At 34.7% G+C, this 25,327-nt stretch overlaps 1 long non-coding RNA gene across 1 annotated transcript in view; it reads right to left on the bottom strand.

Moving 5' to 3' along the window:
* Positions 1 to 23,163, bottom strand: part of LOC135222291 (uncharacterized) — an 81,056-nt gene extending 57,893 nt beyond the window's left edge. The window contains exon 1 of the long non-coding RNA XR_010316266.1: positions 23,040 to 23,163. This is a non-coding gene — a long non-coding RNA (uncharacterized LOC135222291). The remainder of the gene's footprint in view (positions 1 to 23,039) is intronic.
* Between the last annotated feature and the right edge of the window lie 2,164 nt (positions 23,164 to 25,327).

The raw sequence follows: 25,327 nt of genomic DNA, 5'->3' as shown, positions 1-25,327 counted from the left end.
TGCCTTTGGAAGTCCCACCTTCATGGTAGTTCCCAAGGATCTTGAACTGCAGGTCCAGAAACAACTCCCTGTCTGCCCAAAGAGGAGCCACTAGGGTCATGAATGTTCCCCTCGAGATCATTACATGGTTTAGGACCTGCCTGATCAGACCGAATGGAGGGAACACGTAGAGGTCTAGGCCATCCCTCCCATGGGTGTTGAAAGGCATCCTCCCATACTGCTGCCGGATCGGGCACCGGGGAGCAAAACAACGGGATCTTGTTGTTCAGACTGGTGGCGAACAGGTCCAGAGAGGGGACCCCCACCTTCCTATCAGCTCTTATGCCCTTTCTGACTGCAGGGACCATTCCGAACCAATTACCTGGCCCTGTCTGCTGAGGCCACCTGCTATGACGTTCTTTTTCCCGGGGATGAACCTTGCCGTCAGGGAGGAGCCAACATTCGAGGTCCACTCTAAGATCTCCTCCGTCAGGTCGCACAGCAACCGGGACGTCAGGCCTCCTTGCCTCTTCACATACACCACGTGGCGTTGTCGTACATCAGCGCAACTGACAGTCTTGGATCTGGGGCTCAAAGGGTAAGAAGGCCCTCTTCACTGCCAGAAGTGTTATTCATTCATTCAAAAGCGTAAATTGTAAATAATTTGTTTTTTACAAGGCGTAAATAAATTCTTAGCCATGAAGGACACGAGTCATGGCAGCAGGTAAGGGTAAATCATCATTACTATTACCTTATCATTATTATAACCATTGTTTGCATTACGGTACGTTAAGAAGTAATTGAAGTGTTTAATGAAATAAATGTTTTAGAAGGGATATTAAAAGTTGTGACATCACAGTCGTAACAGCGAAAGCACCAAAGGCTTTAAAGTTAGCAGCACACAAATTAATGCCGCACATTGTATGAAGACGACCAAGTGTTTGTTAGATGCCAGAAAGTGCTAGTTAGAATTAGGGAATGCTCTGCCAAGGTCACAGCATGTATTAGCAACATTAGCTGGCTAGAAGGGTTTTCTGCTAATAGTTATGGCAAAGGAAGTGTACAATTCCTTTCTGTTAAGTGTTAGAAGAAATTTATATTCAAATTAGTTTTCAAATTTTTCCGTGTTGGCAACTTGTAGGTTGTAGCTAGCTCTCCCCCTCTCTGCTCAGGTGCGAATCTTGTATCGCCAGGCAGAGACTCAGTAAGCCTAAATCCACCACTTAACCTTTTATCGTAAAGATTTAAGTCAAATAAAGCAATTTTAGATTTTTTCACTTAAATAATTTCAATCTTCATACTAGCATCTAGCATTTCGCAAGAAAATTTAATGTTGTTTTGCTTTGAACAATAAATTAGAATTTTTGTCAAGTTATAAACGGCATGTTTTTTTTCTCCAACATCATCTGTTTTCCATCGCATGTTCATGTTGCCTCACCTCACCCATCTATCACGTTCCACTTGCATTGTTCACATGCTCGCTGAACGAAAGTTCGATCTCACTTCGTTTCACCCTAACGTAACCTCATTAACAAATACTTTGCTAATTTCTTTTAAAATCTTTACTGCCATTTTTCAATTGTCACTAAGGGAGCTAGGTAACTATGGACAGTAACAGTAAATCGCGATCAATTACATTAAAAGAATTAACGTAAACGTGTCGTAACTCATAAATAGTCTAGTGCAAACCTTTTACAGTAATGTAAGTAAATCATTCATCGGTAGTGCGTTCTATTCACCTAAAAATTATTCCAAGCGATTCTTCTTCCAAACTTTATGTAAGGAAATCATTCCACGCTACGGCGTCACATTAAATTAAAGTCAATATTCAAAATAAACGTAAAGGAGTTAGTCAAATTTTTTTACACTCAGAGAGAGAGAGAGAGAGAGAGAGAGAGAGAGAGAGAGAGAGAGAGAGAGAGAGAGAGAGAGAGAGAGAGAGTTTAAAAAAAGCCAAGATAACTACATTTATTAACATATTCAGGGATCATTATTTTAATTTCTTGTCTTTAATTTACACATAGTGCACACAAACTTCTGCACAGAGAGAGAGAGAGAGAGAGAGAGAGAGAGAGGAAATGTTATTGTTACTGTTTCATCTCATTAGCTTAACCTCTTACGCTGATTGGATATATTAAACGTCGAGATAAACTGTCTCCCAGGTGCCGATTGGACATATTAAATGTCGACATACAATTTTTTTTTTTTTTTTTTAAATTCGCAGAAAAATACTCATAGGCCTACCAGCCGAAAACTTCATAATAAAAAGCCTCTTCAAGGAATAATTCCTTGGGGAATCCATTTTTCAAAAGACAAAAATACACTTTACATGTTTACAGTATACAATGAGCAATGATTACTTTATTCTGATGTGATTACATTAATATTACAGTGTGGTACTCTAAGCAGTACAGTAACTATTTTTTATCATAAATGTATGTTCATTCACGAAAAAAATACATATGACCACCGTGACGTCACCGTTCTACAAAGTACCAATGTATTTTTACGTAAGTACATATCCTCTAAACTCTGTCATAAATCACTTTACTTACTTTTTTTGTGAAGCCCAAATGCTACGTATATTCCGGAAAATTAACGAAATCACAGAGCAAGATTCGCTAATTACTGTTTTCTTCTTCTTTTCATGACTAAATGCATTTTTAGAATAAAACTCAATCACAATTTTTCAAATACTATGAATGTAAATAGCAAAAACCTCTATCTCTCTCTCTCTCTCATCACTTACAGAAAAAAACTATAATACTGATCTATTATTATCGTAATAAAAGAACAAGATGGTCCCCGAAAGAATAAAAATATGTGTTGCCATATTTTTATTCTTTCTGTGATTTACGAAACTGCTTCAATACAACTTTTATAGTTGACTCAATGATTATCACATATAACAGTATACAAAAGAATATTATAACAGTATACTAGAGAATACCTTAACTTTGTACATAATAGTTTATGATATTATGATACAGTAATTCATACTTCATTGAGAGAGAGAGAGAGAGAGAGAGAGAGAGAGAGAGAGAGAGAGAGCAGCTTGTGACAAGAGTAACTTGAATAGCTTGAGATAGCAGCTTAGGACGAGAATAGCTTGAGAGCAGCAGCTTGGGACGAGTACTGTTGACTATCTTAGGTCGAGAATAATGAAATTTGTATTTTAAATATTTTATGATAAGAAATGAAACATGTTTCATTTCTTATCATATATATATATAAATGAAACATGTTTCATTTCTTATCATCATAAAATATTTAAAATACAAATTTCATTATTCTCGAGCTAAGATAGTCAACAGTACTCGTCCCAAGCTGCTCTCTCAAGCTATTCTCGTCCTAAGCTGCTATCTCAAGCTATTCAACAGTTACTCTCGTCACAAGCTGCTCTCTCTCTCTCTCTCTCAATGAAGTATGAATTACTTTATCATAATATCATAAACTATTAGGTACAAAGTTAACAATAATAATAATTCCATTAATAAATTAGTTTCTTTTAGCAACTTAAATTGTTTTCCTAAATAATTCTTTCGGTAATAAACGTCCATCAGCTGATTCTAAACATAAACAAAAGACAAAACTAGATTTTTATTGCTGTATTTTGCTGTTTATACATTAATATTATAGTTGGGTGCTGTAATCATTACAGTAAATCATATTTTTTTTTATCATAAATATGTTCATTCATGAAATAGATATACTATGTACTTTTAGTTTGGTGCAGCAGCCAAATCGTGAAAATAGAAGGAATTGTTAGGTAATTATAATTTTGTTTGCTGATCTGATGCAGGGGAAATTGAAGATAGGCAAGAATAACTTTGAAACTGTCTTGAATTTAGTTTAAGGTGATAGTTGAAGAAATATTTGGTGCTTGAACTAAAGTAGGCAGTTATAAACATTGAAATAGTGGTCTTGGGTGGGTTAATTATTAAAGCAAGCAGTTTAAAGCAATTTTCAGGGGGGGTACCACGATAACACGGGTATTTACTTATCACGGGGGGTTCTGGGCCCTATCCCCCATGATTAACGAGGCCCTACTGTATAGCTTTTATCAGTTTTGAAATATTTTCATATAAATAACGATAAGTGCAAAAATTTCAACCTTCGAAAAATGCAATTGTAAGCTAAAACTCTTATATTCTAGTAATATTCAATCATTTACCTTCATTTTGCAACAAATTGGACATCTCTAGCACAATATTTCGATTTATGGTGAATTTATGAAAAAAACTTTCCTTACGTCCGCTTGGGAACTCTTCCGATAAATTTTTTCGTGCGATTGTCGTAATGTTTGCTCCATTTTAAATTAGCCGTTACATAAGTTTTATATATGGAAATGTGCGCAATTTCATGCACAATACAACTAAAAACAACCCATGGTTATAGCTTTTATCAGTTTTGAAATATTTTCATATAAATAATGATGTGCCAAAATTTCAACCATTCGGTCAACTTGGACTTCTACGAAATGGTCGAAAAACGCAATTGTAAGCTAAAACTCTTATATTCTAGTAATACTCAATCATTTACCTTTATTTTGCAACAAATTGGAAGTCTCCTGCACAATATTTCGAATTATGGTGAATTTATGAAAGAAAAAAAAAAAAAACATCAAATGATTGAAGGTTGTAGCTTTTCTCATTTTCGAAATATTTGCATATAAATCACAATTAGTAGAAAAAAAACCACGTTCGGTCAACTTTGCCTCTACCGAAATATAGTCGAAAAACACAATTGTAAGCTAAAACTCTTACAGTCTAGTAATATTCTGCCATGTACCTTCATTTTGAAACAAATTCAAAGTCTCTAGCACAATATTTAGATTTATGGTGAATAAAAAAAAAAAAACTTTTCTTCCCTCCACGCACGGATTCTCCGCCGCAAATCTCCGAAATGCGTACGTCACATTATCCGTTATATATTTATTTGCCTTCGTTTGCATATTGAGGCGTTTCATAGTTTTATATATGAAAAACTTGTGGCGCCATTTCATGTTAAGAATACAACAAAAAATAATTGAAAGGTTCTGAGCTTTCCATCATTTTCAAAATATTTGCATAAAAAAATATTTTAAAAATTTGACATTCGGTCAACTTTAATTCGTCTGAAATGGTCGAAAACTGCAATTTGAAGCAAAAACTCTTATAGCATAGTAATATTCAATCATTTATCTTCCTTTTGAAACAAATTGGAAGTCTCAAGAACAATATTTAGATTTATGGTGAATTTTTGAAAAAAACAATTTTTTACGTCGTGTTACGAATTCATGCATCATTTTGTGATAATATTTTCTGTGTTGCTTTGATCGTTTTACAATGTGTTATATACCAAAATGATCACAATTTAGAGTACAATACAACGAAAAAAATAAACTCGTTAGCTTTAACCGCTTTGCTCACAGCGCGATTTGAATACAATTATATATAAAATTTTGTTTTCGCGCTATCATATATCGCATTATTTATATATGATAAGATTATTTTTTTTCATTTCTGATGGTTGCATATTAAACTTCAGGCAATGACAAAAAAAGAAGAAGCCAAAAATGAACTCTTCATCTTGATAACTAAGCGCGCTGAGATTTTTTGAAAAAAATATTTTTTCCGCTTCGGCGCTCACTGCGAGACCCCCTCGGCATACGGGAGACGATTTTTATTATACCCCTTCGGCGTAAGAGGGTTAATATTATTTGTAAACTAGTACTGTACATTATTAGTTTACTATAAAATGTGGTAATGTCCTTAAAGATATATTTATACATACACTTCCAGCCCAAACAGAGGGAGTGTTACCACTAAGACATACGTATCTTGTGCCTCATGGAGAGAGAGGAGAGAGAGAGAGAGAGAGAGAGAGAGAGAGGAGAGAGAGACCTGACCTTATCTTACCTTACAGACCTTACATCTTGTTCAGGTTGCCCCAGGTCCCTCAGTGTGAGGCACCTCTAATGTCTAACAGAGTTGCTGGTGCATCTTCCGGTATATTTTGCATCTTCCAATCTTGGATGGTCTGGGATGCAGCTCAGATATTTGTCGAGCTTATTCTTAAACACATCTACGCTCACTCCTGATATATTCCTCAGATAGCTGGCAGCGCACTGAATAGACGCTGCATTGTCAATACTGGTGCGTAGTGGATTAATATCCTGTGTGCTTTCCTTATTTTTCCTGGTATAGTTTTAGGCACTATTAATCTACCTCTGCTTACTCTGATATTTTTTAGCTCCATGATGTTTTCGGCAATGCCTTCTATCTGTTTCCATGCCTGAATTATTATGTAGCATTCTCTTCTCCTTTCTAGACTATATAATTTTAAAAGATTGCAGTCTTTCCCAGTAGTCAAGATCCTCAAGTTCTTCTATTCTAGCTGTAAAGGACCTTTGTACACTATTTGTGCAATATCCTTTTGATAGTGTGGGTAACATATCATATTGCAATATTCAAGTGGACTACAAACATAGGTTTTATAAAGCATAATCATGTGTTCAGATTTTCTTGTTTTGAAGTACCGTAACATAATTCCCATTTTTGCTTTACATTTTGCCAACAGAATTGCTATTTGATCATAGCATAACATGTTCCTATTCATCATCACACCAAGGTCTTTAACAGTTTCCTTATTAGTGATTGTCTCGTAATGAGGTCACCTATATGCATATAGCGTTCCTTCTCTATCTCCGTAATTTATTGATTCAAATTTATCAGAGTTAAATACCATCCTATTTACTTCTGCCAATTCATAATACTTTGTTAAGGTCACTTTGTAGCGAGTTAATATCTTCATCAAGTAATTTCTCTACTTATTCCTTGTGTCATCGACGAAACTACTCACTACCAAGTCCTTAACATTACTGTCTATGTCTGCAATCATAACAATAAACAGTAATGCAGCTAACACCATACCTTGTGGCACACCGGATATTACCTTAGCTTCATCCGATTTCTCATCGTTTGCAATAACTATCAGTTTTCTGGTGTAAAAATTCTTTTGACCATCTTCCTAATTTGTCCACTATGTTATTTTTCCTAATTTTTTTGCTAATATATTATGATCTACCTTGTCGAAAGCTTTTGCAAAGTCTAGATAAACCCCATCTGTTTCATTTTCGAATTTCATATTTTTGGTTAATATATTATGATCTACCTTGTCAAAAGCTTTTGCAAAGTCTAGATAAACCCCATCTGTTTCATTTTCGAATTTCATATTTTTGTATATCTTCTCACGGTGGACTACAGTTGGGTTTGTGTACTTTTTTCCGGGTACAAAACCATGTTGTCCTATATTAAACAGATTATTTTTTATCAAATGTTTCATAATATTTTTCTTCATTACCCTTTCATACACGTTCATATGTGATGTTAAGACTCACAGGCCTATAATTACTTGCCTCTCGTCTTGATCCACCTTTGAAAGTAGGGGTAATATATGCTCATTTTTGCACATCATAAATCTTGCCTGTATCTACACTTTATCTTAATAATATTGCAAGTGGCTTTCCGATAGAATGAACTACTTTCTTTAACAAAATAGCAGGGACACCATCAGGCCCAGCTGCAGCTCCATTTTTAATTTCATTAATAGCCTGCACAATATCAGCTTCATTAATATCTGTCTGATAAATATTCACTATTTTCATCCCTTATTTCTGTATCATCTTCATTATCAATTCTAGGGGTGAATTCTCTCTCATATCTTTCAGCCAATATGTTGGATATTTCCTTTTTTCCATTTGTTAATCTCCCTTCAATTCTTCTTAGAGGGCCTATTTTTCTTCTTCTTTTATTCATCTTTTTTTGCATACAAGTAAAATAGTTTGGGGTTTTGCTTGATATTTACTGGGGGTTTTTTCTTCGAAGTCCCATTTTTCATTTTCTTTTGATTGTATAATCTTTTGTTCTGCATTTTCTATAATATTTTTTGTTTCATCACTTTCCATGCACTTTTTTCTTTTGCAAGACCTTTTTTCCACTTTCTGATTTTCTGGAACAAGATCCTTCTGTCTCTTGGTATGCATGACTGATGTTTACTTTTCTTCTTCGGTATATATTTATCTACTATTTTCTCTAATATTTTATATAATATACTATTTTCTTTAATATTTTATATGATATCTCCGTATTTACCTGTATCATCACTTACAAAAATGTCATCCCAATCTTTGTTTAATTCATTTATTTCTGACCATTTTACATTTTTACTGTAGAAATTGTACTTTCCATATCCTTCCCACTTTTTCATTTCTTGCTTATCTCTGTTTTCACTTGCTTTAGAATGGAATGTTAATTCTATGACATTATGGTCTGAAATACTCGCATTGTAAACTATTATTTCTTTAACATAATTCATCTCGTTCACAAATGCTAGGTCTAAAGTATTTTCCTTTCTTGTTGGCAGGTGAATTATTTGTTGAATGTTGTATTCTAGTAGCATATCTAATAGCTTTTCAAATTGCCTCTTATCTTCTGCACTACTATTACTCTCTTTTTTATATGTACAAATACAACCACAATATCCTATTCTTTCTTTCCAGTCTACGAAAGGAAAGTTAGTCTCCGGATAGGAGAATAGTCCAGTCCTTGTGACTTCTACATATATCATCCAATTTTTAGAGAGAGAGAGAGAGAGAGAGAGAGAGAGAGAGAGAGAGAGAGAGAGAGAGAGAGAGAGAGAGAGAGAGTCCTTATTTAAAAGTGAAATGGATAGATTGATGTATTTCTTTAAAATACTATCACAAATGAATTTTGAAATAGTTATTACTTCGTATTATGCAAAAATATTATTAAACATACACATGTACCATAGAAATTCTCTCATCTCAGCAGAGAGAGAGAGAGAGAGAGAGAGAGAGAGAGAGAGAGAGAGAGAGAGAGAGAGAGAGAGAGAGAATTTACATGATCCTGAGTGGGCAACACACAACCCCTCCTGTCACATTACTTTATATATTTGACAGCTGTTGGACCCCAGCCATCTCAGCTTGACTACCCGAGTTCAAAGACAAGATGCGGGGTAAAATGGATTTTTTCATTCTTGCGTAATTTTTTTAATTATAAACTAAACTCTTGCTAATTCACTTTAGTGTTTTCTTTTATTAATTGATATTATTGCTGTTTACATTAAAATTGATACTTGAAAATTAGTAAATAATTTCTTTATACAAAAATCATACATCTCTGTGAGAGAGAGAGAGAGAAATGGAAAGACTATCGCAGTATTTCTGTAACATACTTTAACATATGATTTTTGTAATTACAGTTATTATTATTATTTGAAAATATTAATAAACATACATACTGTACCATAAAAATCCTCATCTCAAGAGAGAGAGAGAGAGAGAGAGAGAGAGAGAGAGAGAGAGAGAGAGAGAGAGAGCACATTCCCTTCCCTCCTGTCACATTACTTCATATATTTGACAGCTGTTGGATCTCAGCTTGGACCTGGAGTTTGAAAGAAAGATGCATGAAGACTGGGATTTCTTTCATTCTTACATAATTTTTAAATTTATAAACTAAAATCTTACTAATTCACTGAAGTATTTTCTTTAATGAACTGATTGCTCTTCACATTAATATTTGAAAATTTTTAAATCATTTATTTATCATACAAAAACCACATCTCTGTAAGAGATAGAATTATTATTGTTATTATGTGATATCATTTAATCTGATTAAACTTACTAATACAGAATTGATCAATATTAATATTTTAAAATTAGTAAATCATTTTTGTATCAAAAAATGTATTTAGGCATGAAAATAACATCAACATACACTAGTTAGTGATGATTTATCGTCGGGAACCCCCCTTGAATAGGCAAATCCCCTGCAAATAATGGGCCAGAAAGAAAGCAGTGAATCAGTGAGTCCATAAATCAGGAGAACGTGAATACGGGGGGGGGCCACTGTAGACGGAAACGGGGCTCATCCGGAAGAAGGAGGAGGAGGAGGAGGAGGAGGAGGAGGAGGAGGAGGAGGAGGAGGAGGAGGAGGAGGAGGAGAGAGAGAGAGAGAGAGAGAGAGAGAGAGAGAGAGGATATCTATAAGATTTCAAACTTGAGGAAAGGCAGAAACAGAGACAGATGTTGGTAAACTGGGTGTCATGGAGGAACGATCTGTTAGTTGCATTTGACAATGTCTGAGAGAGAGAGAGAGAGAGAGAGAGAGAGAGAGAGAGAGAGAGAGAGAGAGAGAGAGAGAGAGAGAGAGAGAGAGGCCATAATTGGTGGGTGGATGGATGGTTAGAGATTGAATTGCTTGTTGGTAAGTTTTGGGTTGTCTGCTGGTGCACTTGCTGTGTCAGTCAGTCAGTAAAGGTAGTCAGAGGAGTCAGTATTGAAGACATTGATGGTCAGTTATTTATATATATTTTTAAATTATTGTTGATATTGTGGTCTAGAGTTGCTGTGCCTGTGTTACTGAAGTAGTTGTGCTTGTGTGTTGGAAGGTTGTTAAAGCTCGAGTTCTGTTGTAGATGAGTTGTTGGATTTGTGAGTAGTTGTGGTTCCTTGACATTGTAGTTGGTTGTATTGGCTTGTCATGTTATTTTATGTTATTTAGTGAGTTTGTTCAGTGGTCTTTTGTTGTATTGGTGTTGAATTAATGTATAGTTGGGGTCCTTGTTAGTTGTTTGTGTATTGTGTTATGACGGGCATATCCAGCGGACAGTACAGCTCCTCACCGTGTGTGTGTCAAGTATGTGGCGAGTACAAGTGTGGTTTTAAGGGGTCGGCCGGCTAATGCCATTTTTTAAGGACAGGACTTTGACATTCATTCCACTTAAGAAAAGACTAAACAAAAATTGGAAAAAAGGGTTCTATTTGATTCTTCTATAATGTCTTTCTGAGTTATATACCAAATTCCAATGTTATAGCTTTAAAACTAAGTGAGAAGATAGATTTTGAAGGTCAATAAGTATAGTTTTGAGATACGGGCGTTCAAAATTTTTCTTCGTATTTTTATAACGACAATGTTAATAAATAATGATTATTATGAATGCATATTTATTTTTTGTGTATTAATAAACCCAAACTATTTTATTTATCATAATTTAATCATAAATGGTGATCTCTTTGCTCATATATCGTAGCTTGGGGCACTGCGTCAGGCAAGACGGGACACTCATTCCTAAGCAACTCTCTCTCTCCTTCACTAACTCTGCTTATTACAGCAATTTTCTTCTTCTGTATGTTACCTAGATGTTTTCCTAGTATTTTCCGTTTTGGCATGATGAAATTCTTGCCGAAACAAAAATAAAAAAACGTAAATGCAAGAGAATGTCAAGAGGTGAAATTCGAAGTTGTACTCTCTTTTTACAAAGACAATGTTAATAAATCAAGATTATTATGAATTTCATATTCCTTTTTGGGTATTAATAAACCAAAACTATGTTATTTATCATAAATTAAGATCCCTTTGCTCAAAGATCGTAGCCTTGGGGACAGTGTGACGTGTGCTTCAGGCAACACGGGCGCGTTTACTTACTACGTAACTATGAAATGCCTAATATGAAACGGAGCAAATATTCCGAGAATGCGACATACGCATTTTGGAGATTTGCGGCGGAGAATCCGCGCGCGGAGGGAAGGCAAGTTTTTTTTTAATTTACCATAAATCTAAATATTGTGCTAGAAACTTCCAATTTGTTTCAAAATTAACCCTTAAACGCCGACTGGACGTATTTTACGTCGACATACAAAAGTTTTTTTAAAAATTCGGGGAAAAATACTTTTAGGCCTACCAGCCGAAAATTCTTGAATCACGCGCCTTGGGGGATGCTGGGAGTTCACGGATCAAGGTGTTGTTTTGTTTAAAATCGTTACGCAGGCGCGCAAGCGCGAATTTCTTTCTTGCCGCACTAAAAAGTATCTGTGACACATCTCGGAAATTATTTCGTCACTTTGACATAATTTTTTTACCATTTTAAATTAGTCGTTACAGGAGTATTATATATGAAAATGTTGCATTTTTATGTAGAATACAACAATAAAATACTCATGATTGTTGCGTTTATCAGTTTTGAGATATTTTCATATAAATAACGATAAGTGCCAAATTTTCAACCTTCAGTCAACTTTGACTCTACCGAAATGGTCGAAAAACGCAATTGTAAGCTAAAACTCTTATATTTTAGTAATATTCAATCATTTACCTTAATTTTGCAACTAATTGGAAGTCTCTAGCACAATATTTCAATTTATGGTGAATTTATGAAAAAACTTTTTCCTTACGTCCGCGCTGTAACTCTTCCGAAAAAAATCATACATGCGATTGTGGTAATGTTTGCACCATTTTAAATTTGCCGTTACATAAAGTTTTATATATGAAAATGTGTGCAATTTCATGCACAATACAATTAAAAACAACCCATGGTTGTAGCTTTTATCAATTTTGAAATATTTTCATATAAAAAATGATAAGTGACAAATTTTCAATCTTCGGTCAACTTTGACTCTACCGAAGTGGTCGAAAAACGCAATTGTAAGCTAAAACGCTTATATTCTAGTAATATTCAAGCATTCAACTTCGTTTTGCAAGAAATTGGAAGTCTAGCACAATATTTCGATTTATGGTGAATTTATAAAAAAAATTACATTTTCTTTACGTCCGCGCGGTAACTCTTCCGAAAAAATCATACGTGCGATTGTGGTAATGTTTGCACCATTTTAAATTATTGCCGTTACATAAAGTTTTATATAGAAAATGTGCGCAATTTCATAAATAAAAATACAACAAAAAATAATTGAAGGTTGTAGCTTTTCTCATTTTTGAAATATTTGCATATAAATAACGATAAATTGAAAAAAAACTACGTTCGGTCAAATTTGACTACCGTAATGGTCGAAAAACGCAATTGTAAGCTAAAACTCTTACAGTCTAGTAATATTCAGTCATTTATCTTCATCTTGAAACAAATTCGAAGTCTCTAGCACAATATTTAAATTTATGGTGAATTAAAAAAAAAAAAAAAAAAAAAACTTTCCTTCCATCCGCACGCGGATTCTCCGCCACAAATCTCCGAAATGTATACGTCCCATTCTCAGAATATTTGCTCCGTTTCATATTAGGCATTTCATAGAGTTTTATATATAAAAATGTGCGCAATTTCATGTAAAATAAAACTAAAAATATTTGAAAGTTGTAGCTTTTCTTATTTCCGAAATAAATGCATATAAAAATATATTTATAAAAAATTCGACATTCGGTCAACTTTAACTCGTCAGATATGGTCAAAAAAAGCATTTGTAAGCTAATATTCTTATAGTATAGTAATATTCAATCAATTTGTTCATTCATTTTTTTCAAAGAAATTGGAACTTCTCTAGGACAATATTTAGCCATTTTAGGTGGCAATTTGAATTTTTTGAAAAAAAGATTTGTTTTACGTATGCGTGTTACGAATTCATGTATTATTTTGTGATAATATTTTCTCTGTGTTGCTTTTATCGTTTTACAATGTGTTATATAACAAAATGATCGCAATTTAGTGTATATTACAACGAAAAATAAAGTAACTTGTTACCTTTAACCGTTTTGCGCACAGCACGATTTGAATACAATTATATGTGAAATTTCGTTTTTGCGTTATCATATATCGCATTATTTATATATGATAATGATAATTTTTTTCATTTCTGATGGTTGCATACTAAACTTCAGGCAATGACAAAAAAAGGAGCCAGAAAAGAACTCTTAATCTTGAAAACTAAGCGCGCTGTGATTTTTTGAAAAAAATATTTTTTCCGCTTCCGCGCTCACTCTGAAACACCTCCGGCACACGGGAGACTTTTTTTTTTACCGCTTCGGCGTTTAAGGGTTAAGATAAATGACTGAATATTTCTAAACTGTAAGAGTTTTAGCTTACAATTGCGTTTTTCGACCATTTCGGTAGAGTCAAAGTTGACCGAACATGTTTTTTCTTCTATTTATCGTGATTTATATCCAAATATTTCAAAAATAAGAAAAGCTACAACCTTCAATTATTTTTTGTTGTATTCTACATGAAATTGCGCACATTTTCATATATAAAACTTTATGTAACGGCTAATTTAAAATGGTGCAAACATTACCACAATCGCACGTGTGATTTTTTCGGAAGAGTTACCGCGCGGACGTAAAGAAAAAGTTATTTTTTTCATAAATTCACCACAAATCAAAATATTGTGCTAGAGACTTCCAATTTGTTGCAAAATGAAGGTAAATGATTGAATATTACTAAAATATAACAGTTTTAGCTTACAATTGCGTTTTTCGACCATTTCGGTAGAGTCAAAGTTGATCGAAGGTTGAAATTTTGGCACTTATCGTTATTTACATGAAAATATCTCAAAACTAATAAAAACAACAATCGTATTTTTTTTTTATTCTCCACAAAATTGCGCACATTTTCATATGTAATATTTCATGTAACGGCTAATTTAAAATGGTACAAAAATTTTGTCAAAGTGACGAAATAATTTCAGAGATGTGTCACCGATACTTTTTAGTGCGGCAAGAAAGAAATTTGCGTTTGCGCGCCTGCGTAATGATTGTAAACAAAACACCACCTTGATCCGTGAACTCCCAGCATCCCCCTAGGCGCGTGATTCAAGAGTTTTCGGCTGGTAGGCCTATAAGTATTTTTCCGTGGATTTTTAAAAAAACTTTTTTATGTTGACGTAAAATACGTCCAGTCGGCACCCGAGAGACAAAAAATGTCGACGTAAAGTACGTCCACTGAGCGTTTAAGGGTTAAGAGTGTTTTTTGGCTTTAGCTTGTGATCCCGCCCACATTATTTATTGGCGCCCAGCGTGGGACTGCTGGTGTGACAGCTGCAGGACAGTTGGTGTGGTGGGTTGTGATATTGGTGAAGGAAAATGAATATGGAAGGGGTAACTAAAGTGGAGAGGAAGGAGAAGTTGAGGTTGTCAGAAGAGGCAAAAGAGCATTTGGAAGTACAGAATAAGAAGTTGAAGGTAGTGTGTGAGGAGCTGAAGAGCAAGTTAGAGGAGTTGGGAGGGATGCTGAGGAGTGCAAAAGTGGAAATGAAAGAATCTGAGAAGAGAATGGTTGGGAAGATTGATGAAAAGTTCAGAGTGATGATGAATGATGTACAAGAGATAAGGGAGATGATGAAAGGTTTTTTTGGAGGAGTGGTCGGAAGGGGGGCATCCTGGTTCTTGTGACGGGCCAGGAGCGATTAAGAAAGTGAAAGAACAAGTAGATGAAAGTGTGAGGAAAGTGATATGGTTGTGATAAATGAGAAGAAAGAGAAGGTACAGAATAGGGATAAATCAGAGCAGAAGGGAAAGAAAGGAATTGAGAGTAAGGGAAGGGCTAAAGGGAAGATTAGTTAAGGATGGTGGGCAAAATAAGAAGAGAATGATTGAATATGAGAAGAAAAGTGAAGAGTAAGGTGCAGGATGAGAGTGATTTAGATAGTCATAAGAGTGAATTGGTAAGTAGGAAGAGTAAGGGTAAGAAAGGTATGACTAAAAGTATGGATGCGAGTATGGAAGTAGATTCGTTATGTTTGGAAGAGGGTACGAAAGGTCAGAATGGAAGCAGTGAGAGTGAGCAGGAAGTGCGAAAGGCAGTGTATATAAGATAGGTTGAGATGGGTATCCCGATGTGAGAAGGATGAGGAATATGGTAGTAGTGACATAGGGAACATTTTTAGAGTATGAGAAGTATTGTGTGGCCAAGTATGGAGATAACAAAGTGTGTTTGGGCACAAGAATTAGGTAACTTCTTAGCTGGATTTTTGTTGAGTATGTATGGGTAATGATGTGTGTAAGGAATGTGCCGTATGAGAGTATGAAAGCCAGGATTGTGGAAGAGGCAAAGAGGATAAGAGTAGCATTCAAAATAGGAGAAAGCATGATTTTGAAGAGGCAAGAATGAATGTTGGAGAGTTGTTGTCAATGTGTGTGTGCAGGTTGGAAATGTTAGCTAGGAAAAAGTTTGGGACAAAGGGATATAGGATTGTAAGGAGTTACTGCAAAGTTAATGGCAACTGTACCAGAGAGCATATACGAGTTTATGAATTCAAAACGTAAGGAGAAAACGAGATGGACGAATGAAAGCTTGAAGTGCAACAACATGTTAGAAATAGTACAGGATTATGAGTTAGATAGGTGTATGAAAGAGAGTAGAAGTGATAGTGTTAGGACTGAAGCAGCTGAGGGTATACACAGTTCAAGAGCTATAGGGAGGCAGTTTTAGAAGGGCCGAGGTGAATGGCAGAGTGGTTGATAGGAGCATTAGAGCAGGTTATTTAAGTACAGTAGTACCCCAGGATACGAAATTATCCCGAGTTTTCTTGTATCTTGAACCGCATTTTACATGTAAATTGCCTAATTCGTTCAAAGCCCTACAAAAACACCCCAGTAAATTTTATTATAAAGCTAAATTGACCAATAAACAATGAAATACAACAATTTGGACCATTCAATACCTAACCTAATTGTGATAACCTGTAAATAAAAGTTTATTAGTGTATAGGGTACAAGAAATACTGTACGTACATGTAGTAAAATGTGGATCCTTACCTTTCGAGTGAGGCGATCTCCGAAAGTGGCGACAGAGGAGGAGGACAAATGGCAGAAAACATTAACACTTAACGTTACAAAATACTTGACACTACAAAAAAAAATTTTTTTCCTTTTTTTTTTTTTTTTTTTTTTTTTTTTTTTTACTTTTTTATATTTAACTTTTTTTTTTTTTTTTTTTTTTTTTTTTTTTTTTTTTTTTTTTTTTAATCTCAATTTCTTCACCACCGAATGTTTGCCAGTCTGTTTACAGAATTTATCAAACCACTCCCAAGAAGCCTTGAAGTCTGCGGTTGCCGTCTATGTCCCTTCTCCTCCATCGTCTTCGGCCTGGGCATTCAGATCAGCGAAAATAGCGCTGGCCTTTTGGCAGATTGCCGTCTCGGTTATAGTATCGCCAGCGATTTCTTTGTCCTCAATCCATAGAAGCAGCAGCCTCTCCATCTCAGCATGCACGTGGTTCCTCTTGTTGGACAAAATAGTCACGTCCTTGGAAGGTGTAGCTGCTTTGATGGCTTCCCTCTGCTTAGGAATGGTGCCTATCGTCGACGGATTTCGGCCGTATTCATTAGCGATCACACTCAACCGCATGCCAGCCTTATACTTCTTGATAATCTCCATCTTTGTCTCCATTGAAAGCATCCTCTTTTTCTAGGAACTTAGGCAACTTTCTTGGGACCCATGACTATACGTACGTAATGAAGTTATGCAATAAAGTTCTCACACAACACGATAAAGTACAAAGCGAAATCACTAACACGAATTTACGTTTACAAACTAAATCGTATATGAACGAATGAATTCGGTGTGCTTACAATAATGAGTGGCCAAAGAACGCCTTTATGTAGAGTATGATGGGAGAGATGCTGACCAATAGGAGAGCAGGATCTTACGGCAGTGACTAGCATCAGGAACCAATGGGAGAGCGGGAGGATGGTGGCGAGTCTACTGAGTTGGCGGCGCGCGAGTTTTAAAATTGTTCTCGGTGGTCCAGGCGAATCTCGGGACTTTACAGTAACACCCTTTCGTAACCTGAATTTTTTTTGTATGTAGAGGCAAAAAAATCATGTTTGCTTTCGTAACTTGAATTTGTCATAAGTTGGGACTTTTGTATGTCGAGGTTCCACTGTATTACTCACAATACTTCAATAATTCCCTTTTGCTTTTTTAACTTATGTACTAAACTAGAAGATATGCTAAAATAAAATAAATAAATAAATAAAAAGATAAAAAAAAAAAAAAAAAAATATAGAGATGGAGGAAATGTTAGTATTCTGAAAAAGTTTTTTTTTTTTTCTTCTCATTATAGGCCAAGATTTACCTGGAAGTTCATTGAATACGACATTAATAATTTGTAGAACTCCCATGCAGACCATAGTAAATGATTAGGCAAATTAACCCTCTTACGCCGAAGTCCTAAAAATCAAAACCTCTCCCGTATGCCGGCGCCGGTTTGGAGCGAGCGTGGAAGCGGAAAAAATAATTTTTTCAAAAAATCACAGCGCACTTAGTTTAAAGTAAATTAAGAGTTCTTTTTTGGCTGCCATTTTTTTGTTTCATTGCCTGAAGTTTAGTATGCAATCATCAGAAATGAAAAATAATATCATTATCATATGTAAATAGTGCGACATATGGTAGCAAAAAAAATAAATTCATAGATAATTGTATTCAAATCATGCTGTGCAAAAAACGGTCAAAGCTAACGAGTTACTTTTTTTTTTTGTATTTTACGCTAAATTGAAATAATTTTGATATATAATACATAGTAAAACAATAAAAGCAACACCGGAAAAATATTATCACAAAATGATGCACGAATTCATAACGCGCGGACGTAAAAAAATTTTATTTTCAAAAATTCACCGTAATTCTAAACATTGTTCTAAAGACTTCCAATTTGTTTCAAAATTAAGACAAATGATTGAATATTACGATACTGTAAGAGTTTTAGATTAGATTTGCAGATTTCGACCATTTCGGACGAGTTAAATTTGACCGAATGTCGAAATTTTTATATATATTTTTTTTATATGCACATATTTCGGAGATGGAAAAATGAAAAACTACAACACCTTCAATATTTTTATTGTATTCTTCATGAATTTGCGCACATTTTGATATATGAAACTCTATAAAAAGGCTAATATGAAAAGTAGCAAATATTAGGATAATGCGATGTACGTATTTCGAGACTTGCGGCCGCGAATCGGCGCGCGGAGTGAAGGTAAATATATTTTTCAAAAATTCACCATAAATCTCAATAGTTTTAAGAGACTTCCAATTTGTTTCAAAATGAAGAAAAATGATGGAATATTACTAGGCCGTAAGAGTTTTAGTTTACAATTGCGTTTTTCGACTATTTCGGTAGAGTCAAATTTGACTGAACGTGGTTTTTTTTCTATTTATCGTGATTTATATGCAAATATTTCGAAAAAAGAGAAAAGCTACAACCTTCAATCATTTTTAGTTGTATTCTACATGAAATTGCGCACATTTTCATATATAAAACTTTATGTAACAGCTAATTTTAAATGGTGCAAACATTTCGACAATCGCACAAAAAAATTCAGATTTTTTCGGAAGAGTTACCGCGCGAACGTAAGGGAAATTTTTTTTTTTTTTTTTCATAAATTCACCATAAATCGAAATATTGTGCTAGAGACTTCCAAGTCGTTACAAAATGAAGGTAAATGATTGAATATTACTAGAATATAAGAGTTTTAGCTTACAATTGCGTTTTTTGACCATTTCGGTAGAGTCAAAGTTGACCGAAAGTTGAAATTTTTGCACTTAACGTTATTTATATGAAAATATTTCGAAACTGATAAAAGCTACAACCATGGGTTGTTTTTAGTTGTATTGTGCATGAAATTGCGCACATTTTCATATATAAAACTTTATGTAACGGCAAATTTAAAAGGGTGCAAACATTAGGACAATCGCACGAAAAAATTTATCGGAAGAGTTATCGCACGAACGTAAGGAAAAAGTTTTTTCATAAATTCACCATAAATCAAAATATTGTGCTAGAGACGTCCAATTTGTTGCAAAATGAAGACAAATGATTGAATATTACTATAATATAAGAATTTTAGCTTACAATTGCGTTTCTAGACCATTTCGGTAGAGTCAAATTTGACCGAAGGTTGAAATTTTTGCACTTATCGTTATTTATATGAAAATATTTCAAAACTGATAAAAGCTACAATCATGAGTATTTTTTTTTTTTTGTAATTTAGATGAAATTGCGCACATTTTCATATATAATACTTCATGTAAAGGATAATTTAAAATGGTGCAAAAATTATGTCAAAGTGACGAAATAATTTCCGAGATGTGTCACTGATACTTTTTAGTGCGATAAGAAAGAAATTCGCGCTTGCGCACCTGCGTAACGATTGTAAACAAAACAACGCCTTGATCCGTGAACTCCAAGCATCCCCCAAGGCGCATGATTCAAAAGTTTTCGGCTGGTAGGCCTATAAGTATTTTTCCGCGAATTTTAAAAAAAACTTTTTTGAGCGGACGTATGATACGTCCAATCGGCATACGGGAGACATTTTGACTCGACGTTTAATACGTCCAATCGGCGTATGAGGGTTAAATTCCACATTCTCATCAAAGTTATTACATATTAGGACAAAATATCTGGCCATAACACTAAGGCACTGTTAACCAGCCTATGGCACCATAAGGTGGATTGTGGCGCCAGTAGACATTTGAATTTCGGTTAGCGATGATTTTCAGTTATCACGAAGCTCCCAGGAACGCAAAACCTGTTGGTGACTGGGGGCTGCCTGTCTTTGTACATTTTCAGAAATGTGTTAGGATAGGGCTTCATGATATCATTAACAGTATTGATAAAATCTGTGGCAGTTTCTTCATTTTTTCCCTATGCCTTTACCATTGTCTGTTATCTGCAGTGTTTTCTTGATCAATTTGTACAGAACAAGAAATTCTTCAAAATCCTGGTCAGTTGGTGGGCTGGTAAAGAGGGCAACAAGATCTCTCCATGAATGACCACCTTGAGTATTTTCCCTCTTCATGCTCTTTTTCAATGGATGTGGAGGCAATTTCAGTCACGCCATAAAGGGGTGCTACTTCTCCATGACTTTTGCCCTCTCTTAAGATAACAACCACGCCTACTTTCTTCTCATTTGTCGTAACTAATGGGGCCTCTGATGTTTAGGCTCTTTGCGAGAAGCAAAGCATTTAAGAAGGCATTTTAGTGGGCGATTCCAAGGAATATTTCTAGTCCATAATAGTATATATCTTGCACACAAAACACGCACAAACGAGAGAATATTGAACTGTGTTTGGTCAATAGGATATAAAATGCACATTGATATTCTGCATCTACTGTACATTTTATGAAATGTTTTAAGATGATTTTTAAATATCATACATATATACATAGTGTTCTAGGATGATACTAAAAGTATGCAGAGCATATCTAAAATATTCAAGACAACAGGAATAGCGGGATATGTATGCTTCTGTCTGCGGTTTGTATTTTCATGCATATGTACTAAGTATATTTTCATGACTACGTAAATGATTTTCTCATGATGAAAAAAGATTTAACCTATTTTCAAATATTACAATTCTGTAATATGTTAAATTATGCAGCAAATTTCAATTAGTACATGATTTGCTTTTCTTAAGTGTTCTACCCAAGCCAGCAGCTTCCTTCTCACGGATAAACATCATATTCAGTTCTATTCTTTATTCTATCTTTACCTAATGGAGATGCCAACAGTTACAATGAAACATATAATGACAATATGGCAGAAGAAGAATTCTAGAAAATATTTGCTGGCTTCGATAATAGCAGTCTTTGATTAGTTTTATATTTTATATTTAATTCAAAATGTTTTATTTCATTAAATGTATTGCATGACTAAGTTTTTAAATTTACAGCATCCTTTTACCAACAGAATAAAAAAATTACACGATTCTTTGTGTATCATGAATGAAGTTATCAGCTGATGAAATATAAATGGCGGCGGCCAGTGGATACTTTTGTTCACGTTCTGGAAATGAAGGTAGGCTGCAGTTGCTATAGCATGGAACATCCGTAAATTAACAACAACATAACAAAAATAAAGAGATTCTCAGATGATTAAAACATTTATATTAATTGTTGTGGTTATTATACAAATATATAGTTTGTCGACTTCTGTGGAAATAAATGCTACTTTGTGACTTTGTTGTCAAGAAATCCAAAGAATGTGGTAGGCTTAGCCTAGTCCCTAAAGTTTGCACTTTTTCAAATAAGAAACACACATTAAAAGTTTCTCAAATAAGTAAAACAACAATTGCATTGTCTGTTATTGGGAAATTTAAAGCTTAGGCTTAGCCTAGTGTCAAACTCTTACACATTTCTAAAACTAGCCTATACCACATGTAATGTTGTTCCCAAAATTTTAGGCCATAAAATTGGTCTGTAAATATCAAACCTTACATGAGTATATACATTAAACAATATTTTAAGTTTTTTTTATGAAAAGCACAATAAAAATGCAGTTAATATAGTTTTCAATAGACACTCAAAGCATTCAAAGTAAGGTTTTGTTAGGATTTTTGTATGATTTTCGACAATTTCTCGGCTTTCGCCAATTTTTGGCATGACCTATCTAAAAAATGGAATCCCGTCGTAAATAGGGGACTGCCTGTAATGAGTTTTTTCTTTGTAATTGGAAATCCATTGACCAATATAGTTCAAACTTCTTTGAAGGTAGTACAGGTTCTCCTTCCTTGCATTCTTTAGTGCTTTGCATTTCTTCCATCACCATTAAATCTTCATTTGTTACTTCTTCTGAATGGACTAACAACTCTTCAAAGCCCTCTCTCTTCCTCCAAACCAAGATGTAGCTTTTGACCACAATAAAGGAAGGGCTGAACATTTTACAATAAAATCACAGGAATAGTTTGGAGCACAACCGTGTGTCCTACTACAGGCACAGGTACAAAAGACTGGGGTCTTGGGCTGGCATACACTAGTGGGAAGTGGCATGTGTCATGGCAAAAATTCTTATTAGGCTGGGTGTGGAAAGCAAAATTTGAACTGATGGGTGACAGAGGGGTGCTCCGAAAACAAGTTTAACTAGTGGCCATCTGTCTGTATATCTAATGTTCATAACAAATGTTCATTAATAGGGTGGTGACTGTACACACTATCTAGTGACACAGGGGAAATAAGGGTAAAATTACCATTTTATTCCCATAGGGTTTTTTTACCATATCTGAAAATTTCTAATATCCACAAGGGCCTTGGCTGTGTTAATGCAGATGGAACCTGATAGGCTCAACAGTAACAGTCACAATTGTTTACTTTTTTCCTTCTGAGTGGAAAGTGCAAAAAATGACAAATGATAAGCTGAATAATCATGTGATGGCAGGAAAACTGCCGATTCCCCACACATCCCAAACATGGAAATGGGTCAGCAACTTTTTTTCTTTTAATTCTTAGCTTAAGCCTTAGGAGGCTACCACCTTTAGAGAAAAAATTTTAAATGCACTAACCTCTAAATGTGTATTTTCTGGAAGCTCATCTTCAGTTCCCATGCTTCCAAATTCCCAGTTTGTCTTATTTGCTGTACTTTGAATAAGTTCATGTTGCTGACAAGAACCAAGATCATCTGTTGAAAAAAAAAATATGCTGATGATTATCACATATCTTACTAATTTTAAATTCATAGTATCTGATAAAAACTGACTATACTGCACCATTTAAATATATACTATTTTTGACAGAAAACTATAATAATACTTCATTCAAAACAAACAAACTTTTTTATTATGTACGTATATCATTTATAGTTTAAGCTGATATCAAAATCATCTTATTACATGAAAACTGACATCACCAGATGATGGATGCCAAAACTAGTCTACTAGCCAGCATGAAAAATTCTATGTAAAAAACCACCTGCCAGCCAGCACAAAAATTTTTATGAAAAAAAAAAAAAAAAAAAACTAATCTATGAAAAAAACTACTGTATAATCATAACAGGGTGTTCATAATCACAGACAGAAAACAGCAAATACTAACAGAATAGTATACAGATGGTAAAATAAATAGCATTATCCTCTTAAAACCTTTAGTGTTATATTGATGCAAAAGGTCAAGCTTCAGCAATAAATGTTATATCTAAACAAGTTATATTTTCCTACTTTTAAATATTTCCCTACTTCAACAAATTTAAAAAACATATAATTCACATACCATCCAAGTACCTCAGCAAGGTTGTACCTACCATCCCAACAGAAATGAATTAATGAATGGAATCTTGTTACTTTGCCCAATGTTGGAGGTGGGGATGCTTTTCAAAAGTCATATTTATGGACACATGAATTATTTCCTTAAACAGTTATTTGAAAGTCAAACAAGACAAGAACATGCTAATGCATAAAACTCAAGGATATAATTCAATTCAAAGGCCATAAGGGGCTAACAAAATAGTCGACATCCATGATTCGCAGATTTGCCTATTCAAAGATTTTTCTATGGACCATATATATCAATTGTTTGCAGAAAATTCACCTATTCGCAACATTTTTCACTGAAAAATATTCACAAATTACTGTATTTTCACATTTCCGTGACCAAATGCACTTTTTGTTTATTAAAAACTCAGGTAAGAGTATTTTCATTTTTTTCCCCCCAACTTTTAAAATAGGCAGTTTTAAGCATTTTAAGAGGAGCTGAGAGAAGAGAGAGAGAGAAGAGAGAGAGAGAGTAGAGAGAGAGAGAGAGAGAGAGAGAGAGAGAGAGAGAGAGAGAGAGTCACTATGTTCAAGTAGTTTTCATATTAAAAGTTTCAAAGCAAATTCGCCACTTATAAAAGAATACTTACAAATAACCGATTACTAAAAAAAGAAATTAGTAGACTTATCAGGAATTCAAAGTAATGGAAATCAGTAATGATTACATGCCACGCCAGTCTGCCAAGCCGAGCTGGAAAATAGTAGCCAAGATGTGGAACATTCACAATTGCCTGACACCAGGAAAATATCTCTGTACACCAACACTATCCAAGCCTTCTTGGTAATGTTCCAAAGCACGGCTGTAGCAAAAAACCTCACGTTAATACTCAACTAACTAAAGCATATCCATAATCACTCAAGGGCCCCTGTAGCCAAACATTAAAACCATTCTCTCCTTACTACTTTTCTACCTCCACATTTTGTCTCTGAAGCAATGAGTATCAAAGGCATGGTAAACAAAACAAAATGTGATGGCCTAATTGCAAATGTTTGGCTTAACCCCTTCGGGACCATGACGTTTCTACGTTGTCATGGAGGGTGCAGTGACGCTCCGTGATGTATATACGTCGTCATAACTCCATAGCGCAATAGGGAAGCTCATAGTGTTGGGTTACGTCTCCTATTGGTTTTTGCAGGTGTGGGTAGGCTGTACTATAGTCAAACTCAGCCTTTTTGGCCACTAAGGCATTGGCTGCACAGTTGCCACAGTTCTCTAAACACGCCACGACGGTGATGAAGAAATGTCTGATATTTTTTTGTCCTAACTAAATATTTGGTACTCTGTTTCATTATAAAACTTCTTATGTTTAAGAATGACTAAGTTTTTGATGGGAAAATAAATGTTACTAAAAATGTTTTCCTGAGATTTGACATCACCTCTGTGCTGGGTTAGTGCTCCGTTGCCACCATGTAAACATCTCCTGCTTCTTGCTGCCCACGCATGCACGATCAGACTACGGAGATAACTTATAAAGTTAATCGGTCCTTTTTAGATGAAAAGGCCAACGGCGGACACAGCCAGCTGCCAAAGTAAGCAAAAGGAC

Source organism: Macrobrachium nipponense, chromosome 3 (genome assembly GCF_015104395.2).
Source record: "Macrobrachium nipponense isolate FS-2020 chromosome 3, ASM1510439v2, whole genome shotgun sequence".
NCBI lineage: Eukaryota > Metazoa > Arthropoda > Malacostraca > Decapoda > Palaemonidae > Macrobrachium > Macrobrachium nipponense.
The sequence above is the reverse complement of the archived record's forward strand: the minus strand, read 5'-3'. Positions and strand labels throughout refer to the sequence as shown.